General features: G+C 43.0%; 7 non-coding genes across 7 annotated transcripts; all 7 read right to left on the reverse strand.

Moving 5' to 3' along the window:
* Positions 1-175: 175 nt before the first annotated feature.
* TRNAL-AAG (transfer RNA leucine (anticodon AAG)) lies at positions 176-257 on the reverse strand. The gene has a single exon. It is a non-coding gene; the product is annotated as a tRNA-Leu (tRNA).
* A 128-nt stretch (positions 258-385) lies between these two features.
* On the reverse strand, positions 386-467 carry TRNAL-UAG (transfer RNA leucine (anticodon UAG)). Its single transcript has one exon. It is a non-coding gene; the product is annotated as a tRNA-Leu (tRNA).
* A 1,163-nt stretch (positions 468-1,630) lies between these two features.
* On the reverse strand, positions 1,631-1,712 carry TRNAL-UAG (transfer RNA leucine (anticodon UAG)). The gene has a single exon. It is a non-coding gene; the product is annotated as a tRNA-Leu (tRNA).
* An 851-nt stretch (positions 1,713-2,563) lies between these two features.
* On the reverse strand, positions 2,564-2,645 carry TRNAL-AAG (transfer RNA leucine (anticodon AAG)). The gene has a single exon. It is a non-coding gene; the product is annotated as a tRNA-Leu (tRNA).
* Positions 2,646-11,112: 8,467 nt separating this feature from the next.
* TRNAL-UAG (transfer RNA leucine (anticodon UAG)) lies at positions 11,113-11,194 on the reverse strand. Its single transcript has one exon. It is a non-coding gene; the product is annotated as a tRNA-Leu (tRNA).
* Positions 11,195-12,400: 1,206 nt separating this feature from the next.
* Positions 12,401-12,482, reverse strand: TRNAL-UAG (transfer RNA leucine (anticodon UAG)). The gene has a single exon. It is a non-coding gene; the product is annotated as a tRNA-Leu (tRNA).
* A 1,206-nt stretch (positions 12,483-13,688) lies between these two features.
* On the reverse strand, positions 13,689-13,770 carry TRNAL-UAG (transfer RNA leucine (anticodon UAG)). Its single transcript has one exon. It is a non-coding gene; the product is annotated as a tRNA-Leu (tRNA).
* Between the last annotated feature and the right edge of the window lie 4,967 nt (positions 13,771-18,737).

Consider the following 18,737-nt stretch of genomic DNA (forward strand, 5'->3'; position numbering starts at 1 on the left):
ATTCATAACTGACTGACACATTCTAACAGATCTACAGGTGGTATAATTATTTCCCTTGTCACCTGGAAAGCAAGCACTGTTAAGGGTCCTGAGGACTGGAGTTGAGAAACACTGATCTTCACGCTTGAAGGACATCTATACCGATCTCTGCACCTTCTCTTGGATCTAACGAAAATGGCAGCAGTGGGATTTGAACCCACGCCTCCGAAGAGACTGGAGCCTTAATCCAGCGCCTTAGACCGCTCGGCCATGCTACCACTCATGTTCTCTCATTCGTGAGCTCTAAGATCTGACAATCAGAACAACAAAGCCTATAAATTCTGCATTTGAAAGCTGAGTATCTTCTTTATCTATACGTTGGAACCACATGAAGAACTAATAAAAATGGCAGCAGTGGGATTTCAACCCACGCCTCCGAAGAGACTGGAGCCTAAATCCAGCGCCTTAGACCGCTCGGCCATGCTACCACTCATGATCTCTCTTTCGTGAAAATTTGAAAGCTGTATTTCAAAAAAAAGTGTCAGGAGAAAAATCCGTAAAATGCTAAATTACATGCGATAACCACAAATCAGAAAAAGGTTGAATAAAGTGCTTCAGCGATAAAGTTGATTACAAATATTTACATTTTAATTGAGTTGCTATTTGTTCATTTCAACTGAATACCACAAAAATTTAGAGACAAGATCCAAACGTCTTATTTTGGCATCAGTGGGATTCAAAGACATACCTTCAAAAAAACACAAGCAAAAATTCAATCCCTTACACCAATGAGCCATGCTGCCACCTTTGCTTTTCTATTTGTATGAAAAGTTGATAACATGATGAAATGTTAGTTATGATGGTGCCTGGCGGTATATACATCACACTAAAATAATTTTCGTTTCTCTTCACTGTTTTCAAATCACTTTATTTAGAAATATTTTAAACCGGTTTGAGGAGTGTCTTCGACACATGACTAAAGTTGCGATTTAGCTAAAATATACTTCCACCGGTAACACCAGCTGGATTTCTTCCTTATCTATACCAGTGTTTCTCAACTCCAGTCCTCAGGACCCCTAACAGTGCATGTTTTCCATATCTCCTTGCTTAAGCACAGGTGTATTCATTACTGACTGACACATTCTAACAGATCTACAGGTGGTATAATTATTTCCCTTGTCACCTGGAAAGCAAGCACTGTTAAGGGTCCTGAGGACTGGAGTTGAGAAACACTGATCTTCACGCTTGAACGACATCTATACCGATGTCTGCACCTTCTATTGGATCTAACAAAAATGGCAGCAGAGAGATTTGAACCCATACCTCCGAAGAGACTGGAGCCTTAATCCACCACCTTAGACCGCTCGGCAATGCTACCACTCATGATCTCTCTTTTGTGAGCTCTAAGATCTGACAATCAGAACAACAAAGCCTATAAATTCTGCATTTGAAAGCTGCATTTCAAGAAAAAGTGTCAGGAGAAAAATCAGTAAAATGCTAAATTACATGCGATAACCACAAATCAGAAAAAGGTTGATTAAAGTGCTAAAATTTCTCACTTCAGATTTAGCTAAAATATTCTTCCGCCAGTAACATCAGCTGAGTATCTTCTTTATCTATACGTTGGAACCACATGGAGAACTAATGAAAATGGCAGCAGTGGGATTTAAACCCACGCCTCCGAAGAGACTGGAGCCTAAATCCAGCGCCTTAGACCGCTCGGCCATGCTACCACTAATGATTTCTCTTTCGTGAGCTCTAAGATCTGACAATCAGAACAACAAAGCCTACAAATTCTGCATTTGAAAGCTGCATTTCAAGAAAAAGTGTCAGGAGAAAAATCCGTAAAATGCTAAATTACATGCGATAACCACAAATCAGAAAAAGGTTGAATAAAGTGCTTAAGCGATAAAGTTGATTACAAATATTTAAATTTTAATTGAGTTGCTATTTGTTCATTTCAACTGAATACCACAAAAATTTAGAGACAAGATCCAAACGTCTTATTTTGGCATCAGTGGGATTCAAAGACATACCTTCAAAAAAACACAAGCAAAAATTCAATCCCTTACACCAATGAGCCATGCTGCCACCTTTGCTTTTCTATTTCTATGAAAAGTTGATAACATGATGAAATGTTAGTTATGATGGTGCCTGGCGGTATATACATCACACTAAAATAATTTTCGTTTCTCTTCACTGTTTTCAAATCACTTTATTTAGAAATATTTTAAACCGGTTTCAGGAGTGTCTTCGACACATGACTAAAGTTGCGATTTAGCTAAAATATACTTCCACCAGTAACACCAGCTGGATTTCTTCCTTATCTATACCAGTGTTTCTCAACTCCAGTCCTCAGGACCCCTAACAGTGCATGTTTTCCATATCTCCTTGCTTAAGCACAGGTGTATTCATTACTGACTGACACATTCTAACAGATCTACAGGTGGTATAATTATTTCCCTTGTCACCTGGAAAGCAAGCACTGTTAGGGGTCCTGAGGACTGGAGTTGAGAAACACTGATCTTCACGCTTGAACGACATCTATACCGATGTCTGCACCTTCTATTGGATCTAACAAAAATGGCAGCAGAGGGATTTGAACCCATACCTCCGAAGAGACTGGAGCCTTAATCCAGCACCTTAGACCGCTCGGCCATGCTACCACTCATGATCTCTCTTTTGTGAGCTCTAAGATCTGACAATCAGAACAACAAAGCCTACAAATTCTGCATTTGAAAGCTGCATTTCAAGAAAAAGTGTCAGGAGAAAAATCCGTAAAATGCTAAATTACATGCGATAACCACAAATCAGAAAAAGGTTGAATAAAGTGCTTCAGCGATAAAGTTGATTACAAATATTTACATTTTAATTGAGTTGCTATTTGTTCATTTTAACTGAATACCACAAAAATTTAGAGACAAGATCCAAACGTCTTATTTTGGCATCAGTGGGATTCAAAGACATACCTTCAAAAAAACACAAGCAAAATTCAATCCCTTACACCAATGAGCCATGCTGCCACCTTTGCTTTTCTATTTGTATGAAAAGTTGATAACATGATGAAATGTTAGTTATGATGGCGCCTGGCGGTATATACATCACACTAAAATAATTTTCGTTTCTCTTCACTGTTTTCAAATCACTTTATTTAGAAATATTTTAAACCGGTTTGAGTAGTGTCTTCGACACATGACTAAAGTTGCGATTTAGCTAAAATATACTTCCACCAGTAACACCAGCTGGATTTCTTCCTTATCTATACCAGTGTTTCTCAACTCCAGTCCTCAGGACCCCTAACAGTGCATGTTTTCCATATATCCTTGCTTAAGCACAGGTGTATTCATTACTGACTGACACATTCTAACAGATCTACAGGTGGTATAATTATTTCCCTTGTCACCTGGAAAGCAAGCACTGTTAAGGGTCCTGAGGACTGGAGCTGAGAAACACTGATCTTCACGCTTGAATGACATCTATACCGATGTCTGCACCTTCTCTTGGATCTAATGAAAATAGCAGCAGTGGGATTGAAACCCACGCCTCCGAAGAGACGGGAGCTTAAATCCAGCGCCTTAGACCACTCTGCCATGCTACCACTCATGATCTCTCTTTCGTGAGCTCTAAGATCTGACAATCAGAACAACAAAGCCTATAAATTCTGCATTTGAAAGCTGCATTTCAAAAAAAAGTGTCAGGAGAAAAATCTGTAAAATGCTAAATTACATGCGATAACCACAAATCAGAAAAAGGTTGAATAAAGTGCTTCAGCGATAAAGTTGATTACAAATATTTACATTTTAATTAGAGATGGTCACTGACCCCCGTGTTTTGGTTTTGGATTCGGTTTTGGATCTGGATTACCGTCGTGTTTTGGTTTTGGTTTTGGTTTTGCAAAACCGCCATTGCGTGTTTTGGTTTTGGTTTTGGTTTTGTTTGGTTTTGTTTTGCAATTTGTTATAAAAATTACATTTATTGGTGCTAAAATAACATAATTTAGGTATTATTTTGTAGCTACATTATTATTAACCTCAGTAACACTAATTTCCAGTCATTTTTTATTCAATTTTGAACACCTCCTATGTCACAATATGATTTTCATACACTTGAAAAGAAAAATTGCTGCAGTTCTTGCCAGTGATAACAAAAAGGCCATTGTCATGCCTGGGCATAAGACCAAAAATCCACCTCTTAAGTGTGGAATTATTTTTACACGAATCCTGGCAAGAGTTGTCTATCCATTTGTAACATTTTGAAAGCCACACTCAGTAGAGGTAGGGACCTTAACCATCTGGGATCCTCATCCATGTTTCGTCATTTTTCAGCGAGTTATTGGCAAACTGTTGGGAAAATCAGAAACTTTGGTTAAAAAAAAATTAACAACAAGCATTCCAGCATAATCTACCTCCCTTCTCTCATCTACATCCCAGCACCTGCAATCTTCCCCCCCAACAATTGGCAAGTAAACAATCCTCTGCAAGAGGAAGCAAGAATGAAACCTGTCACCCAGTCGCAAAGCGGATCACAGACGCCCTGGGTACTATGCTAGCGTTAGATCTGTGTCCAATGTCCACTATTAATACAGTTGGTTTAAGACATTTAATTGAGGTGTTATGTCCCTGTTAGCAAATGTCATCACTATACCATTTTACTAGAAAAGCTTATTCTCTCCTGTACCGGAAAGTTCCTAAAAATGTCATTATTGGGTGACAAAATGGTATTCTACCCACTGTACACTTAACCACAGATATGTGTACAAGCGGAACTGGGCAAACAAAAGATTATATGACTGTGAAAGCCCACTGGGTTGGTCTTTCGCCTTCCCCAGCATGGACAGCAGCAGCATGTACCCAGGTGCATCACATTTTTGAGAAGTAGGCTACTCTGTGTATCAGCAGCTTCACTAAGAGGCATACAGCTGACAAACTGTTCCAAAAACTAAGGGATGTCATTGAAAGATGGCTAATCCTGCTTGGAGTCTCCTGAGGATATGTCATTTCTGATTACGACCCCAATATTGGTCCAGCATTACAGCGGGGCTGAATTCCATCACATTTCCTGTTTTGCACACACTATCAACTTGGTGTTACAGAACTTTTGAAAAATGACATGCAGGAGATGCTGTTTGTGTCCATAAACATTTAGGGTCAATTTGTGGTTTCTGCAACAGCATGTAGGAGAATACAGCAGCTGCAAGAAGACTAGCATTTGAGGGGAATATACTTTAGTCCAGCGAAGTAGTTACCTGTGAAGAAAGTGCAGACACAGTTAGCTTGAGTCAAGTGATTGCCTTAATAATAGATTTTGAAAAGGTGCTACATAAAATTATAGTGTGCAATAAAACAAAGTAAATGTGCTAACTATATTTTAATTGTAGATGAAATACTTAATTTTCTTTGCAAGGATCCCAGACTTATCAACATCTTGTTGGGACGTCTTCTCCTTCAGTTTCTCTGGCAACTGCTTGTAATAAAAGAAATTGCTTTCCCAAGACACCCAGTGGTGATGCAGATGAGTCCGCTAAACATTTTGATATTTGCTGTGCTGTAAAAGAATTGCCCAAAAACCGTGACAGCTCTGCCCTAAAATCAACTAGTCATTCCCTTTGGAAGGCCATTATCAGCAATTACATCATACTACACAGACTTCTATGATATTGGGATATTGGGATGAATTAGTATTGTTGGAGGAAGATTATCACTAAACCCTGCCACCTCTCCAGTTTCGCAATGAGCTATGGTACAATAAAATGTAACTGCAGATTTAGACCAAGACTGTCAGCCCTATTATTTCTATTTCAGCAATTACAATTAGCAATGGAGCAATGGAGCTCTTCTCTTTGGGTGTTACCTATATAACGCAGCACAATTTGCCTGCAAATTCTACAGACAAGCCTGCTTGTCTTCCTCTCCATCAATGACTCTTAGCAATTGAGCACTCGTCTTTGGGTGTATATTACACCCAAACATTATTAGTGAAAATTATGAAAAATACAGTTTAATCCCTGATAGGCCCTCCACCATCCTTTGCATGTTAATAGTAGGATTGGTTGGAATTATGGTCAAGGTCACACATTTTTTTGACAAATCCTTCAAACCAGCCCAGATGTCAAACTGTTGTGGTCTGCCCCCTGCGTCATCCCTGCTTGTGTTTGGAAAGTGCATATTGGTGCCAGAACCTCACATGCCAGAACTGCTCCCACTGGTGCCACACTGCTGCAGGACTTACACAATCAACCGCATCCTCATCGTCGGATACCCAAATCTCCCCCACATCCTCTTCTAAAGACAAAGTGTCATCCTCACTTGGTGTATCACCGGCTACACTCGGGCTGTTCAGGCACACATCAGCAGAACTGCTGAAAGGGCCCTTCTTTATGGGTAGACTAACAGAATGGTCACGATTAGACATCCCACTGTTGGATGGACTCTCCACAGGGATTGTTGTCATTTGTGAATCAGAGCAAATATTCTCCTGTAATGCCTCACTGTTATCTTGCAGCTCAGCTTTGACGCGTAACAGTAGTTGTGCACCAATTGTAGCCTGGGTAACTTTTTGGGATCTGCCACTAATAGCCAAAGATGAAGGCCTCATTCTCTCTTTGCCACTGCGTGTGTAGAATGGCATGCTTGCAATTTTTTTTTTATCGTCACTTAACTTTTGCTCAGTTACACTTCTTTTTCGCTTCAATACAGTAAATTTTTTTTTGGTTTTTGTTTTTTGCACTAATTTGAAAACACTCTGTTGTTTGACATCGCCTTGGCCAGATGACGTACTGGGAACACTAACATCAGGACTGGTGACAGAACCTGGTTGCTCATTTAGATCATATGTGGACTGCTTTGAATCCATTCTGAGCGCAAACCACTGAGGAGTGCTAAAAATTATTGAGTAGATACTGCTGACAGATATGACTTTTGACAGCCAGAAATATTAATGCACAATTAGGGAGGACACCCCAAAAACACTGAGGAGTGCTAAAAATTATTGAGTAGATACTGCTGACAGATATGACTTTTGACAGCCAGAAATATTAATGCACAATTAGGGAGGACACCCCAAAAACACTGAGGAGTGCTAAAAATTATTGAGTAGATACTGCTGACAGATATGACTTTTGACAGCCAGAAATATTAATGCACAATTAGGGAGGACACCCCAAAAACACTGAGGAGTGCTAAAAATTATTGAGTAGATACTGCTGACAGATATGACTTTTGACAGCCAGAAATATTAATGCACAATTAGGGAGGACACCCCAAAAACACTGAGGAGTGCTAAAAATTATTGAGTAGATACTGCTGACAGATATGACTTTTGACAGCCAGAAATATTAATGCACAATTAGGGAGGACACCCCAAAAACACTGAGGAGTGCTAAAAATTATTGAGTAGATACTGCTGACAGATATGACTTTTGACAGCCAGAAATATTAATGCACAATTAGGGAGGACACCCCAAAAACACTGAGGTGTGCTACAAATTATTTAGTAGATACTGCTGACAGATATGACTTTTGACAGCCAGAAATATTAATGCACAATTAGGGAGGACACCCCAAAAACACTGAGGAGTGCTAAAAATTATTGAGTAGATACTGCTGACAGATATGACTTTTGACAGCCAGAAATATTAATGCACAATTAGGGAGGACACCCCAAAAACACTGAGGAGTGCTAAAAATTATTGAGTAGATACTGCTGACAGATATGACTTTTGACAGCCAGAAATATTAATGCACAATTAGGGAGGACACCCCAAAAACACTGAGGAGTGCTAAAAATTATTGAGTAGATACTGCTGACAGATATGACTTTTGACAGCCAGAAATATTAATGCACAATTAGGGAGGACACCCCAAAAACACTGAGGAGTGCTAAAAATTATTGAGTAGATACTGCTGACAGATATGACTTTTGACAGCCAGAAATATTAATGCACAATTAGGGAGGACACCCCAAAAACACTGAGGAGTGCTAAAAATTATTGAGTAGATACTGCTGACAGATATGACTTTTGACAGCCAGAAATATTAATGCACAATTAGGGAGGACACCCCAAAAACACTGAGGAGTGCTAAAAATTATTGAGTAGATACTGCTGACAGATATGACTTTTGACAGCCAGAAATATTAATGCACAATTAGGGAGGACACCCCAACAACACTGAGGAGTGCTAAAAATTATTGAGTAGATACTGCTGACAGATATGACTTTTGACAGCCAGAAATATTAATGCACAATTAGGGAGGACACCCCAAAAACACTGAGGAGTGCTAAAAATTATTGAGTAGATACTGCTGACAGATATGACTTTTGACAGCCAGAAATATTAATGCACAATTAGGGAGGACACCCCAAAAACACTGAGGAGTGCTAAAAATTATTGAGTAGATACTGCTGACAGATATGACTTTTGACAGCCAGAAATATTAATGCACAATTAGGGAGGACACCCCAAAAACACTGAGGAGTGCTAAAAATTATTGAGTAGATACTGCTGACAGATATGACTTTTGACAGCCAGAAATATTAATGCACAATTAGGGAGGACACCCCAAAAACACTGAGGAGTGCTAAAAATTATTGAGTAGATACTGCTGACAGATATGACTTTTGACAGCCAGAAATATTAATGCACAATTAGGGAGGACACCCCAAAAACACTGAGGAGTGCTAAAAATTATTGAGTAGATACTGCTGACAGATATGACTTTTGACAGCCAGAAATATTAATGCACAATTAGGGAGGACACCCCAAAAACACTGAGGAGTGCTAAAAATTATTGAGTAGATACTGCTGACAGATATGACTTTTGACAGCCAGAAATATTAATGCACAATTAGGGAGGACACCCCAAAAACACTGAGGAGTGCTAAAAATTATTGAGTAGATACTGCTGACAGATATGACTTTTGACAGCCAGAAATATTAATGCACAATTAGGGAGGACACCCCAAAAACACTGAGGAGTGCTAAAAATTATTGAGTAGATACTGCTGACAGATATGACTTTTGACAGCCAGAAATATTAATGCACAATTAGGGAGGACACCCCAAAAACACTGAGGTGTGCTACAAATTATTTAGTAGATACTGCTGACAGATATGACTTTTGACAGCCAGAAATATTAATGCACAATTAGGGAGGACACCCCAAAAACACTGAGGAGTGCTAAAAATTATTGAGTAGATACTGCTGACAGATATGACTTTTGACAGCCAGAAATATTAATGCACAATTAGGGAGGACACCCCAAAAACACTGAGGAGTGCTAAAAATTATTGAGTAGATACTGCTGACAGATATGACTTTTGACAGCCAGAAATATTAATGCACAATTAGGGAGGACACCCCAAAAACACTGAGGAGTGCTAAAAATTATTGAGTAGATACTGCTGACAGATATGACTTTTGACAGCCAGAAATATTAATGCACAATTAGGGAGGACACCCCAAAAACACTGAGGAGTGCTAAAAATTATTGAGTAGATACTGCTGACAGATATGACTTTTGACAGCCAGAAATATTAATGCACAATTAGGGAGGACACCCCAAAAACACTGAGGAGTGCTAAAAATTATTGAGTAGATACTGCTGACAGATATGACTTTTGACAGCCAGAAATATTAATGCACAATTAGGGAGGACACCCCAAAAACACTGAGGTGTGCTACAAATTATTTAGTAGATACTGCTGACAGATATGACTTTTGACAGCCAGAAATATTAATGCACAATTATGGGGGACACCCCAAAAGCGCTGGGGAGTGCCAAATATGAAGAAAAAATAATAAACCTCTATCCTCCTCTCTGCACTAGCGATTTTGGTTAGAGCAATTGCAAGAACAATATGGTATTCTATGTCCCTGCTCTAATTAGCCTATGACTACACCCTGCTCTCTCCCTCTGTCAAATGGCGATGGATTGCTGTGGAGGCGTGTATTTATAAAGTTGAAGTATCGCGAGAACCGAGTCCCGAGATCCGACGACGTCACAATGACGTTCGGCCTCGATTTGGATTCGGAATGGGCGGGAGAGTACCGAGCTGCTCAGCTCGGTACTCGGATACCCAAAGTTCGGGTGGGTTCGGTTCTCGGAGAACCGGACCCGCCCATCTCTAATTTTAATTGAGTTGCTATTTGTTCATTTCAACTGAATACCACAAAAATTTAGAGACAAGATCCAAACGTCTTATTTTGGCATCAGTGGGATTCAAAGACATACCTTCAAAAAAACACAAGCAAAATTCAATCCCTTACACCAATGAGCCATGCTGCCACCTTTGCTTTTCTATTTGTATGAAAAGTTGATAACATGATGAAATGTTAGTTATGATGGTGCCTGGCGGTATATACATCACACTAAAATAATTTTCGTTTCTCTTCACTGTTTTCAAATCACTTTATTTAGAAATATTTTAAACCGGTTTGAGGAGTGTCTTCGACACATGACTAAAGTTGCGATTTAGCTAAAATATACTTCCACCGGTAACACCAGCTGGATTTCTTCCTTATCTATACCAGTGTTTCTCAACTCCAGTCCTCAGGACCCCTAACAGTGCATGTTTTCCATATCTCCTTGCTTAAGCACAGGTGTATTCATTACTGACTGACACATTCTAACAGATCTACAGGTGGTATAATTATTTCCCTTGTCACCTGGAAAGCAAGCACTGTTAGGGGTCCTGAGGACTGGAGTTGAGAAACACTGATCTTCACGCTTGAACGACATCTATACCGATGTCTGCACCTTCTATTGGATCTAACAAAAATGGCAGCAGAGAGATTTGAACCCATACCTCCGAAGAGACTGGAGCCTTAATCCAGCACCTTAGACCGCTCGGCAATGCTACCACTCATGATCTCTCTTTTGTGAGCTCTAAGATCTGACAATCAGAACAACAAAGCCTATAAATTCTGCATTTGAAAGCTGCATTTCAAAAAAAAGTGTCAGGAGAAAAATCTGTAAAATGCTAAATTACATGCGATAACCACAAATCAGAAAAAGGTTGATTAAAGTGCTAAAATTTCTCACTTCAGATTTAGCTAAAATATTCTTCCGCCAGTAACATCAGCTGAGTATCTTCTTTATCTATACGTTGGAACCACATGGAGAACTAATGAAAATGGCAGCAGTGGGATTTAAACCCACGCCTCCGAAGAGACTGGAGCCTAAATCCAGCGCCTTAGACCGCTCGGCCATAATACCACTAATGATTTCTCTTTCGTGAGCTCTAAGATCTGACAATCAGAACAACAAAGCCTACAAATTCTGCATTTGAAAGCTGCATTTCAAGAAAAAGTGTCAGGAGAAAAATCAGTAAAATGCTAAATTACATGCAATTACCACAAATCAGAAAAAGGTTGAATAAAGTGCTTAAGCGATAAAGTTGATTACAAATATTTACATTTTAATTGAGTAGCTATTTGTTCATTTCAACTGAATACCACAAAAATTTAGAGACAAGATCCAAACGTCTTATTTTGGCATCAGTGGGATTCAAAGACATACCTTCAAAAAAACACAAGCAAAAATTCAATCCCTTACACCAATGAGCCATGCTGCCACCTTTGCTTTTCTATTTGTATGAAAAGTTGATAACATGATGAAATGTTAGTTATGATGGTGCCTGGCGGTATATACATCACACTAAAATAATTTTCGTTTCTCTTCACTGTTTTCAAATCACTTTATTTAGAAATATTTTAAACCGGATTGAGGAGTGTCTTCGACACATGACTAAAGTTGCGATTTAGCTAAAATATACTTCCACCGGTAACACCAGCTGGATTTCTTCCTTATCTATACCAGTGTTTCTCAACTCCAGTCCTCAGGACCCCTAACAGTGCATGTTTTCCATATCTCCTTGCTTAAGCACATGTGTATTCATTACTGACTGACACATTCTAACAGATCTACAGGTGGTATAATTATTTCCCTTGTCACCTGGAAAGCAAGCACTGTTAGGGGTCCTGAGGACTGGAGTTGAGAAACACTGATCTTCACGCTTGAACGACATCTATACCGATGTCTGCACCTTCTCTTGGATCTAATGAAAATAGCAGCAGTGGGATTTGAACCCACGCCTCCGAAGAGATGGGAGCTTAAAGCCAGCGCCTTAGACCACTCTGCCATGCTACCACTCATGATCTCTCTTTCGTGAGCTCTAAGATCTGACAATCAGAACAACAAAGCCTATAAATTCTGCATTTGAAAGCTGCATTTCAAAAAAAAGTGTCAGGAGAAAAATCTTTAAAATGCTAAATTACATGCGATAACCACAAATCAGAAAAAGGTTGATTAAAGTGCTAAAATTTCTCACTTCAGATTTAGCTAAAATATTCTTCCGCCAGTAACATCAGCTGAGTATCTTCTTTATCTATACGTTGGAACCACATGGAGAACTAATGAAAATGGCAGCAGTGGGATTTAAACCCACGCCTCCGAAGAGACTGGAGCCTAAATCCAGCGCCTTAGACCGCTCGGCCATGCTACCACTAATGATTGCTCTTTCGTGAGCTCTAAGATCTGACAATCAGAACAACAAAGCCTACAAATTCTGCATTTGAAAGCTGCATTTCAAGAAAAAGTGTCAGGAGAAAAATCCGTAAAATGCTAAATTACATGCGATAACCACAAATCAGAAAAAGGTTGAATAAAGTGCTTCAGCGATAAAGTTGATTACAAATATTTACATTTTAATTGAGTTGCTATTTGTTCATTTCAACTGAATACCACAAAAATTTAGAGACAAGATCCAAACGTCTTATTTTGGCATCAGTGGGATTCAAAGACATACCTTCAAAAAAACACAAGCAAAAATTCAATCCCTTACACCAATGAGCCATGCTGCCACCTTTGCTTTTCTGTTTGTATGAAAAGTTGATAACATGATGAAATGTTAGTTATGATGGTGCCTGGCGGTATATACATCACACTAAAATAATTTTCGTTTCTCTTCACTGTTTTCAAATCACTTTATTTAGAAATATTTTAAACCGGTTTGAGGAGTGTCTTCGATACATGACTAAAGTTGCGATTTAGCTAAAATATACTTCCACCAGTAACACCAGCTGGATTTCTTCCTTATCTATACCAGTGTTTCTCAACTCCAGTCCTCAGGACCCCTAACAGTGCATGTTTTCCATATCTCCTTGCTTAAGCACAGGTGTATTCATTACTGACTGACACATTCTAACAGATCTACAGGTGGTATAATTATTTCCCTTGTCACCTGGAAAGCAAGCACTGTTAAGGGTCCTGAGGACTGGAGCTGAGAAACACTGATATTCACGCTTGAATGACATCTATACCGATGTCTGCACCTTCTCTTGGATTTAATGAAAATAGCAGCAGTGGGATTGAAACCCACGCCTCCGAAGAGACGGGAGCTTAAATCCAGCGCCTTAGACCACTCTGCCATGCTACCACTCATGATCTCTCTTTCGTGAGCTCTAAGATCTGACAATCAGAACAACAAAGCCTATAAATTCTGCATTTGAAAGCTGCATTTCAAAAAAAAGTGTCAGGAGAAAAATCTGTAAAATGCTAAATTACATGCGATAACCACAAATCAGAAAAAGGTTGATTAAAGTGCTAAAATTTCTCACTTCAGATTTAGCTAAAATATTCTTCCGCCAGTAACATCAGCTGAGTATCTTCTTTATCTATACGTTGGAACCACCTGGAGAACTAATGAAAATGGCAGCAGTGGGATTTAAACCCACGCCTCCGAAGAGACTGGAGCCTAAATCCAGCGCCTTAGACCGCTCGGCCATACTACCACTAATGATTTCTCTTTCGTGAGCTCTAAGATCTGACAATCAGAACAACAAAGCCTACAAATTCTGCATTTGAAAGCTGCATTTCAAGAAAAAGTGTCAGGAGAAAAATCCGTAAAATGCTAAATTACATGCGATAACCACAAATCAGAAAAAGGTTGAATAAAGTGCTTAAGCGATAAAGTTGATTACAAATATTTACATTTTAATTGAGTTGCTATTTGTTCATTTCAACTGAATACGACAAAAATTTAGAGACAAGATCCAAACGTCTTATTTTGGCTTCAGTGGGATTCAAAGACATACCTTCAAAAAAACACAAGCAAAAATTCAATCCCTTACACCCGCGGTTCCCAAACTGTGCGCCGCGGCTCCCAGGGGTGCCGCGGCGCTGTCACTGGGGTGCCGCGGGCCAGACATAAAAAAACAAAACAAAACACAGAAGCTTACCAATCCGCCGGGCGCCGGGACCCAGCAGCCTCCTCTCTCCTGCATCTGTCACTGAATATCGACGTCAGTAACAAGCTGCAGGAGAGAGGAGGATGCTGGGTCCCGGCGCCCGGCGGATTGGTAAGTTTCTGTGTTATGGTTTTTTTTATGGCTGGCGCCTGGCGCGGGGCAGAGTGAGAGGGATCGTGGCAGAGGAGGGGGACAGAGGATGGTGACAGCGGGACAGAGGAGGGGGACAGAGGATGGTGACAGCGGGACAGAGGTTGGTGACAGGATGGTGACAGCGGGACAGAGGAGGAGAGCAGAGGATGGTGACAGCGGGACAGAGGTTGGTGACAGGATGGTGACAGCGGGACAGAGGAGGAGAGCAGAGGATGGTGACAGCGGGACAGAGGTTGGTGACAGGATGGTGACAGCGGGACAGAGGAGGAGAGCAGAGGATGGTGACAGCGGGACAGAGGTTGGTGACAGAGTATGGTGACAGCAGGACAGAGGAGGAGAGCAGAGGATGGTGACAGCGGGACAGAGGTTGGTGACAGAGGATGGTGACAGCGGCACAGAGGAGGAGAGCAGAGGATGGTGACAGTGGGACAGAGGAGGGGGACAGAGGATGGTGACAGCGGGACAGAGGAGGAGAGCAGAGGATGGTGACAGCGGGACAGAGGTTGGTGACAGGATGGTGACAGTGGGACAGAGGAGAGCAGAGGATGGTGACAGCGGGACAGAGGTTGGTGACAGGATGGTGACAGCGGGAAAGAGGCGGAGAGCAGATGATGTGACAGCGGGACAGAGGTTGGTGACAGGATGGTGACAGCGGGACAGAGGTTGGTGACAGCGGGACAGAGGAGGAGAGCAGAGGATGGTGACAGCGGGACAGAGGTTGGTGACAGGATGGTGACAGCGGGACAGAGGAGGAGAGCAGAGGATGGTGACAGCGGGACAGAGGTTGGTGACAGGATGGTGACAGCAGGACAGAGGAGGGGGACAGAGGATGGTGACAGCAGGACAGAGGTTGGTGACAGGATGGTGACAGTGGGACAGAGGAGGAGAGCAGAGGATGGTGACAGCGGGACAGAGGTTGGTGACAGAATGGTGACAGCGGGACAGAGGTTGGTGACAGAGGATGGTGACAGCGGGACAGAGGAGGAGAGCAGAGGATGGTGACGGCGGGACAGAGGTTGGTGACAGGATGGTGACAGGGGGACAGAGGAGGAGAGCAGAGGATGGTGACAGCGGGACAGAGGTTGGTGACAGGATGGTGACAGCGGGACAGAGGAGGAGAGCAGAGGATGGTGACAGCGGGACAGAGGTTGGTGACAGGATGGTGACAGCGGGACAGAGGTTGGTGACAGAGGATGGTGACAGCTGGACAGAGGAGGAGAGCAGAGGATGGTGACAGCGGGACAGAGGTTGGTGACAGGATGGTAACAGGGGACAGAGGAGGAGAGCAGAGGATGGTGACAGCGGGACAGAGGTTGGTGACAGGATGGTGACAGCGGGACAGAGGAGGAGAGCAGAGGATGGTGACAGCGGGACAGAGGTTGGTGACAGGATGGTGACAGCGGGACAGAGGTTGGTGACAGAGGATGGTGACAGCTGGACAGAGGAGGAGAGCAGAGGATGGTGACAGCGGGACAGAGGTTGGTGACAGGATGGTGACAGGGGGACAGAGGAGGAGAGCAGAGGATGGTGACAGCGGGACAGAGGTTGGTGACAGGATGGTGACAGGGGGACAGAGGAGGAGAGCAGAGGATGGTGACAGTACGACAGAGGAGGGGGACAGAGGATGGTGACAGCGGGACAGAGGAGGAGAGCAGAGGATGGTGACAGCGGGACAGAGGAGGAGAGCAGAGGATGGTTACAGCGGGGCAGAGGAAGGGGACAGAGAGCAGAGGATGGTGACAGCAGGGCAGAGGAGGGGGACAGAGAGCAGAGGAGGGGGACAGAGGGGCAGAGGATGGGGACAGGGGGCAGAGGATGGGGACAGAGGGGCAGAGGATGGGGACAGAGAGCAGAGGATGGGGACAGCAGGGCAGAGAAGGGGGACAGAGAGCAGAGGACGGGCACAGTGGGGCAGAGGAGAGGCACAGCAGGGCAGAGGAGGGGGACACAGCGTGAGAGGGGCAGTGGAGGGGTACACAGCGTAAGAGGGAAGAGGAGGGGACAGCGTGTGAGAGGGCAGAGGAGGGGACATTGTGAGAGAGGGCAGAGGAGGTTACATTGTGAGAGAGGGCAGAGGAGGGGGGACAGTGTGACAGAGCAGAGGAGGGGGGACAGCGTGACAATGGGCAGAGGGGGCAGTGTGAGAGAGGGCAGTGTGTCTGGATGCAGAGGGGGCAGTGTGTCTGGATGCAGAGGGGGCAGAGTGCCTGAGGGCAGAGTGTCTGGATGCAGAGGGGGCATTTTTGCATACAACTAAATAAGTATTTCTGTCCTGACCTAAATACTTATTACAATTTTTTGACCCAACTACTTCTAAAATAGGACTGCTCAATAATTATTTTGGAGGGGTGCCTTGAAAAAATTTGGAGACTCTAAGGGTGCCACGAACTGCAAAAGTTTGGGAGCCACTGCCTTACACCAATGAGCCATGCTGCCACCTTTGCTTTTCTATTTGTATGAAAAGTTGATAACATGATGAAATGTTAGTTATGATGGTGCCTGACGGTATATACATCACACTAAAATAATTTTCGTTTCTCTTCACTGTTTTCAAATCACTTTATTTAGAAATATTTTAAACCGGTTTGAGGAGTGTCTTCGACACATGACTAAAGTTGCGATTTAGCTAAAATATACTTCCGCCGGTAACACCAGCTGGATTTCTTCTTTAGCTATACCAGTGTTTCTCAACTCTGGCGCTCAGCCTGTTCTGTTGCCGGGCAACAGGAATGCCGCACCCCCCAGCTCTGTCGGGCGCATGCGCCCAGCGGGGCGCTAGTATCGGCACAGGAGTGCCTGATTCCCTCATCACTGCCACTTCCTGCCTCCTATTTGAACCTGGCTCTGGCGCCATTAGGGTGTGTCACTCACCGGACTGTAAGTGCCATTTATCCTGTGTTCAGGAACCGTGGCCGTCCGCCATCCTGAGGGTCTGCGCATGTGCAGCCCTTATGAAACCTTCAGTACCTGTTGCTTTTTATTAATTGGATGATCAGGCAACCCTCCCTATTTAAACCACCTGTGATCATTACCTAGTTGCCTGATCTTGGTGTCTCATTCCACATGAGCCTCTGAAGGTGTTCCTGTGTTTCCTCGTGTATTTAACTCCAGCTGATTCCTGTCTACTACGATTGTGGTTTCCAGACCACTTCAACTCTCCTGTGTTCATGGTGTCTGCACTCAGCTGATTCCTTTCTGCTACTGCTGCCGGATTCCAGACCGCCTCAACTCTCCTGTGTTCAGCGTGTCTGCTCTCCGCTGCCTCCGTTACTACTGCCGGGTTCCAGACCGTCTCAACTCTCCTGTGTTCATCGTGTCAGCTCTCCACTGATTCCTATCTGCTACTGCTGCCGGAGTCCAGACCGTCTCTACTCTCCTGTGTTCAGCGTGTCTCCCCTCCGCTGCCTTCGCTACTACAGCCGGATTCCAGACCGCCTCTACTCTCCTGTGTTCAGCGTGTCTCCCCTCCGCTGCCTCCGCTACTACTGCCGGATACCAGACAGCCTCAACTCTCCCGTGTTCATCATGTTTCCAGTTTTACTTACTACTGCTTCCTGAGTATTGCTCCTTTGATAACCGGTTACCTTTAGTGCGCTGCACCAACCTGATTACCGCTTCCATCCTCCAGTGGTCTCTCCTCCTGCCGGCGTTCAGCCGTTCAGGTATCCCTGCATTTCTCCTTGACAGCCTGCTCTCCTGAACCGCGGTATGCATACTTTCCATTGACTTTGCTATTGTGTTGCATATCCGTCTGGACTGTGTTGTGTTCATCTCCGGAGTCTTCCATCTACTGAAGCTATTGTTACTATTGACTTTGTTTCCTATTACCTGGATCTCTATAGTGACTTTGTATACTTCAAGCAGCGCTTGTCAGTTATTATTGTATTGTGGTTATCATCGTGGGATCAAGTTCCGTGTACCGCCCGTGTATCCTCTGTATTCCATTCATCTCCTCGTGCCCCTCCTCACATATATATAGCAGTGGGACAACTTGCTGAACGGAGACCACTGACTCCTGTTTCCCATTGGCACCAGTTTCAAGTATCCTCTCACATAAGCAGTGGTACAACTTGTTGTACGCAGACCACTGACTCTCCTCACGTTTACTTGTCCATCTGGTTCCTCGTGTTCATACATCTAAGTCATTACCAGTTGCTGCTAGTCATAGACTTTCCTTGAGCATTCTCTCACCATCTGCTGATTCTCCTGTTCCGTTGTCACCCTGCTACCAGAGGACCATAGTACCAGCTATATTACTCTGGTAAGAACATCATCTGGTGATATCCTGGGCAAAGACTCCTAGTGCTCGTGACAGTAAGATCAGGCCATGACAGACCCAGGATCGGAACCTACAGCTA

This window comes from Mixophyes fleayi, chromosome 6 (genome assembly GCF_038048845.1).
Source record: "Mixophyes fleayi isolate aMixFle1 chromosome 6, aMixFle1.hap1, whole genome shotgun sequence".
NCBI classification, from domain to species: domain Eukaryota; kingdom Metazoa; phylum Chordata; class Amphibia; order Anura; family Limnodynastidae; genus Mixophyes; species Mixophyes fleayi.